Genomic DNA, 6,587 nt, shown 5'->3' with positions numbered 1-6,587 from the left:
GGGGGGGGGGCTTCAGGTTTCATCGTGTCTGTGTCTGTGTATATATACATATATATATAATAAGCATTAAGAAGGTTTTTTGTAAATTCAATTGTAAATCCCAGTCATCACCTTAAAGTCATAGCGGATATTGTCTCCCAAATGCGTTGGGAATATCCCATTTACCAGACAAAATCCAAACGCTGATGTTAAACTAGCCAGTAATTAAAGGTATGGTGTTGAGTGCTTACACCCACAACGTCTCAACTCCTACTGCCTTTCACTATCTGCAGTTTAATTGATTTCCATGATCATGAACGCTGATATTAAACTAGCCAGTGAAAACTAATGATGAAGCTCGTGATTTATTGTTGTGGTTACCACTAATAAGTGAAGCCTAATTATGAAGTTCTTGATTTATTGTTGTGATTATCACTAATAAGTGAAGACTAATTATGAAGCTCGTGATTTATTGTTGTGGTTACCACTAATAAGTGAAGACTAATTATGAAGCTCGTGATTTATTGTTGTGGTTACCACTAATAAGTTAAGCCTAATTATGAAGTTCTTGATTTATTGTTGTGATTATCACTAATAAGTGAAGACTAATTATGAAGCTCGTGATTTATTGTTGTGGTTACCACTAATAAGTGAAGCCTAATTATGAAGTTCTCAAACAAGGACAGTGGAAGTAAGAGTTAGGAATAGTCAATAGACTTCTACACGTTCACATTAGTGGCTCTCGTCACGTCTAACCTATATTCGATTTCAGTCAACGTTTGCTGCAACATGTCCACATTTACAGTGGCAATTGCATCCGTTATCCTCGTCTTTAGCTCCGTTATGTTTGTTATAAGTGTGCGATACATAATGTCCTTAACATACCCCCTCCTCCAAAAAAAGTTTAGTGGAGTGATTGATGTCTGGCGAACACGGAGGTCACGAGATTGTCTTACTCTGACCAGTCCATCGCATCGAGCCTTTTTCTTGCACGGTTGCCATTTTATGGGGTATTACTACTCACTGAAGTGAAAAGAAAAAAAAAGAAAAAATATTACAATAAAAGCTGTATGAGCTCGGCTACAATATATTAAAAACTGAATTATTGTATTTCTTTAGTTATTTAATTATTAAATTTTAAAATAGGAAATATATTTTTGGATTACCCTGTACTTTATTGTACATAATCTTTTGGTTAATGTGTACACCGTTAGTTCTTTACCCTATACATTTTCTTTTCGTTAACTTATACACTGTTTACATGTTAATACCGTGCTATACTTAAACTTGTTAAAGTTTACTCCGTTAAAACATGATACCTGTTCTTGTAGTTATGTATGACGACTGTGATATCGAATCGCAGTTAAACTGCAAACCTGTAGCGAGACACTTATAAAAAAAAAATGTCTAAATTGCCTCAAAAGGTTTAAGGTTTGTGTTCAGAGTTTGAGCCCAAATCAAGTATCAGAATGTTGAAAATATCCCAGTTTGCATTAAGATTTTCTACTGCTTTTTTCGATTAATAATTTATAACGATGAAAACATTTTTATAATGAACCCATAGCTGTAGACCGTTTCACTGTGAATTTACGTGTGTCTAGAAGAATTTTGTTTCTGATCCTCGCAATCTGAGGGTCGCGGGTTCGAATCCCCATCTCACCAAACATGCACACCCTTTCAGCCGTGAGTGCGTTATAGTGTGACGGTCAATCCCACTATTCGTTTGTAAAAGAGTAGCCCAAGAGTTGATGGTGGGTGTTAATGACTAGCTACCTTCCCTCTAGTCTTTCACTGCTAAATTAGGGACGACTAGACTAGCACAGATAGCCCTCGTGTAGCTTTGCGCGAAATTCAAAATTCGTATAAAGTGGCCCCTTGGTTACAAGTAATTAAAAAAAAGATCAAAAATTATGATTCAGCAAATCTAGAATGCAAATGTTGTAAGTTGATTCCCCGTAGTTGTTTGTATTTTTCTCCAATATACACACGTACAAGACGCGTATTTAAATTCAGGTTAAAGTGTACAATTTAAAAATATTTGAGTACATATGAAAACGAAATAAGTGTGGTTAATTTTATACAAACTTTGAGAGCTACAGAATATCACTCCATAACAGATACAGGCTACCACAGGTGTAAGGATGAAATGAAGCCTTAGGTCCTGGTTTGGCATTTTGTGGTTTGTTTAGAAGTGTTTTTATTAAGTTCGTGGCATAACCTCATTGTAAAGTGCAGGAGAAGCGATCTGAAATTGGATGGTTTCAGCACCCGAGGGCGATTAGCCCTTCCATCTGCACCGGAAACTTATTTTTACACCAGCTTGTTAAGTCAAGAAGGGTATTTGTCGACTTGTAGAATAACCCTATTTGCGTTAGACTTAGTTAAACTAATGAACTTTTGGTTAGAAATCATACAGGGCTGGATTTTCATGCTATTTTAAATCCATATTTAGCCATTTAGCTGAACCCCGGTGCGTCAGCGGTAAGTTCGAGGACTTTCAATGTTAAAACCCGGGGTTCAATTCCCCGCGGTGGACAGATCGTAGATAGTCCATTGTGTATCTTTGTGCTAAAACAAGAACAAGCTTTCTAATTTGAAAATAATTCGCAAAATCAAAGTTGTGTTGCAGATGTTGAATAAATTACAATGTGATTATGTTAAGATTAATCACTTAAAGTGTACTGTACATTTATTGAATTACATTATAATTTGTAATAACATGTAAATTTTCGCCACTGTATTGTAATGTTTCTCCTCATCTGATCACCACGTTAAATCCAATACATAAAGTTGACACATCTAAATGCCAAGAAATACAAGACTCACGTTAGAGTTCTATCATAGATGGTCATTACCTCATCCGGCTGTTTTGTTTATACAATCGATGTTTGAGAGATGTCTATTTTGAGATATCTTCACTCACTTTCTTAGAACTGAAGTTAGCTTAAAAAACGTAACCACATCTCCGATCATTTGGGCCCAGACTATTTTCGGTATTCTGGTCTGACTTCGGTCGATGGATTAATTAGAAGGCGACATCAGTCACTAAGGGACTCTTGAGATCATCTTTTTCTAGCCTTTGATATTTTATTATTATTATCTACTCTCGGGTTGTGGCTAACTTATACCAGTCGTTGTTATCAGTAATAACTTATACGATCACCTAAGTTTTAATTAATATATTTTTTTTATCGGTCCTAGTGTCTCCTTTCTCGACTCAGGCACGGTCACAAATAATTATGAACACGAGCACTGAATGATAATCCGCTAACGTTTTGTATAATCGTTCATTCCCAAGAAAAAGAATTAGTCGAGAGTTGATCGTAACACGCTAATATGCATAAGTTCCAAGAATCAACTAATCAGTTATTAACATCCACACATTTTTTTACCACTTTCTTTTACTTTATTTTGACCCACGTTGAGTCATATTGACTCGCGTTAATATGGTAAAGACATTCGTTGCAGAAAACTGAACAGAAAAAACAATCATTGAGTATTTATGGAATCCTTGACTCGTCGTTAGGAACATTCCACTATCAGGAGCTGTTTCTGTTAAACTTACCCATTTCATCGGTGTGTGTGTGTAGCATTACATTACACACACTGCATTTTAATGTTGGCTGAGAGACTCATGCCCATTAGAACTGATCTTCCGCCGGAAATACGCAAGCATGATGCTATTATGAGCCTGATGTATTGAATCATCCCTTATGTTGATCTTGTATCACATTAAGTATTGTGTTCAAACCGTATTTCTAATGCAACTGTGAGTCTGATGTTCTGTATGCAGAGTTGGAACTATAAACACAGTCACAAAGTTTCTCAGAATTGTAGAATTTGCTAATTAGAGTTCATCTTGTTGATTCTTGTGTTCTGTATGTAGAGTTGGAACTTCCTAGGTATGTTTTGTATACTTAAATAAAAACACAATGTATCAAGCATCGGGTTCCCACCTTGACCTTGAAATGATATACTGTGAAAAATAAGATTCATGGTGACGATTAAACAAGACATTACGTGTGTGTGTTCAATGTGGGTCATAAGTAAGTTTATCCCATTAATGAATTAATGGTTTATTCAATCAAATGTGTAATAAAAAATTACAACAGCCACACTAAGGTGAGTAAACAGGTTTTATTTTACACGGCACTTTCTTAAAGCAAGTGTTCGAAGTGTGTTTGCATCCTTGATTTACACATAGTAAAGTTATCTGTCACCCCTTCAGCAATAATTTGAGATGAAAAACTCTCGGTAAACTTATTTATGTTTAACGAAAGTATCAAACATGATGTCTACATCTTAATCTTGACGTGATGTAAAGTAATATCTTGGACACAAATAGTGATTCATGATGACAACTGTATTTGCTGTGGTATGTTTGAGTGTAATGAAAGTATCAGACATGATGTCCACATCCTAATCTTGACGTGATGTAAAGTAATATCTTGGACACAAATAGTGATTCATGATGACAACTGTATTTGCTGTGGTATGTTTCAGTGTAATGAAAGTATCAGACATGATGTCCACATCCTAATCTTGACGTTTCATTACACTCAAACATACCACAGCAAATACAGTTGTCATCATGAATCACTATTTGTGTCCAAGATATTACTTTACATCAGTATCAGACATCAGGTCCACATCCTAATCTTGACGTGATGTACTATAATATCTCGAATACAAACATTGATTCATAACGACGACTGTACTTGGTATGGATACGAAGCTTTTGTGTATATGTACAACACGTATTTCCTGTTCTACATATGTGGCGGAACTTTAGGTAACCATGAATACAAAAATAATAAAAGGAACCGCACATGAGTAATTTAGTCCTTTAAAAACTTGAAATCAATTTACCAGGATAAAGGTCAATATTTCAGTTATAAGAGCAGTGTTGCCTCTGTAGGTGCGCCCAAGATGTCGATTGTTTTAAAGTGGTGCAAATAATGAAGTGTTCGATGCTTGTCTTATCAGGCCCTCGTGCAGCAGCAGCATAAATATGTTTTACCATACGTTATTACTTTAAATCTTCTTGAAGGTCATGTGCACCGCGGAAGTCCCAGTAATCGTGCTTTCCGCCGAGTGCAACGTTAAGAATGAGAAGATTTATGAAAATACTGCTTGCGTGATGAGCATCTATTTTCTCAGCATAACCCTGTTTGACAGGCCCCCTGGCAGTTTATCTTTATGTTATGGAGCTTACCGAGAAGGGGAAAAGATGGGGGATTGAGCGCGGCTTTTGTGAATCGAAACGCCGCCATGTCACGATATTTTACTCCATATATGTGATTTTCCTTTGAAGCGATTTTCTCACCTGTTTTAACTTAACTACATATTGGCCACAGGTGCATGACCAGGTATTGGAAAACACACAAGCAGTGTTTGTTGCGTGTCATCAGTCAACTATTCTAACCTCTGACCTCTTGGGTAAACGTTATTAAATGTTGAAACTGATATCGATTTTATTACAAACCGTACTGCAGGGAGCGCTTTTCAAGTTTTTTCCCTTAATAAATAAGCGCGCGGGGGGGGGGGGTCACCTTAATATGGAGCTAATTTGAATTCAAAATTATTTTTTAGAAATTAATTAATATGAACTTGTGGTATACTTAAAGTACACAAATTAGAGGTTTCTCAATCACCACCACATATTTTAAATTCAAATATTTTCTTTCTTTTTTTTTGTGCATATGTTTCGCAGCTTCATAATGTCTGAATGCAACAAAAATGTACACAAAGCAAATGTTGAGTTTGTCTCTTTAATATTATACTTGGAAAACCCTTAGCTGAAACCATTACCTGAAGCAGATGAGGAAGGCTTTTTACAAGCGTTTGGAGATACACGGTGATAATTGCATTTCAGCCATCTTGAAGTACTGCCCAAAATTCTGACTTTGATTTTTGCCGTTTATCTAGATCAATGGTATTGAGATGTGGATTCTACGTAGGCCACAGTAAGGATGCAAGACTTTCATTTGATTTCTTTCTATTAAGATACTGTTTAACTACGTTTATTGTGTGTTTGGTATTGTTATCATGCTGGACAATGAAATTTCCCCCATTAAACGACATCCACAAGGAACAGCATTGTGAATGAGAACCTATTTTTATCGGGAAGAATGCAAGACTTCATCAATACTTTATCCCATATTTGGATACTACCTCCAACATGCTTAAATGAAGTCTACGGACAAGTTTCCTTTAATCTCTCAACACCCCTGCGACGAATGCGTACTGGAATTTGTTGATTCCAGGAATCTCAAACTTTGACTCATCAGGCGGAAGTACTCTTCGACACATTTATTTATTTATTTTTATTTGGTTTTTGTAAACTTAAAAACGTCTCTTTGTGCAATAGTCAACTTTAACACCAATGGTTCCTTGAAGTTCTGCAGCAAGACAGCTGCTAAATTTTAACTACTTCTGGCTTTGAGTGAACTGGAAACTTTGATTATCTTTCTCTTGTCATCAATATTACCAGTTTCATTGATTAGTTTAATTACTTTTTGGAGTCCAATTTTTGATACTTTCGTTTACCGAAACTTTCCGTTGGCTGTAGCAGCCATCTTTTTTTATATATATATATATATATATAT

At 35.8% G+C, this 6,587-nt stretch overlaps 1 protein-coding gene and 1 long non-coding RNA gene across 5 annotated transcripts in view; one reads left to right on the top strand and one right to left on the bottom strand.

Annotated features, from left to right (window-relative positions):
- The window catches only part of LOC106460708 (ATP-dependent RNA helicase HAS1-like), an 87,171-nt gene that overhangs the window by 51,162 nt on the left and 29,422 nt on the right, over positions 1-6,587 (top strand). The gene's annotated exons all lie outside the window — the stretch shown is intronic.
- The window catches only part of LOC111086070, a 19,428-nt gene that overhangs the window by 1,461 nt on the left and 11,380 nt on the right, over positions 1-6,587 (bottom strand). The window contains exon 1 of one of the 3 annotated variants that reach the window (XR_002610829.1): positions 2,806-2,947. The exons of the other annotated variants lie outside the window; for them this stretch is intronic. This is a non-coding gene — a long non-coding RNA (uncharacterized LOC111086070). Of the gene's footprint in view, positions 1-2,805; positions 2,948-6,587 lie in introns of those variants that run through there. 3 annotated transcript variants of the gene reach the window in all.

The sequence above is a fragment of the Limulus polyphemus genome, unplaced genomic scaffold, assembly GCF_000517525.1.
Source record: "Limulus polyphemus unplaced genomic scaffold, Limulus_polyphemus-2.1.2 Scaffold819, whole genome shotgun sequence".
NCBI classification, from domain to species: Eukaryota; Metazoa; Arthropoda; class Merostomata; order Xiphosura; family Limulidae; genus Limulus; species Limulus polyphemus.
Note: the sequence above shows the minus strand (reverse complement) of the source record. Positions and strands in the feature narration are given on the sequence as shown.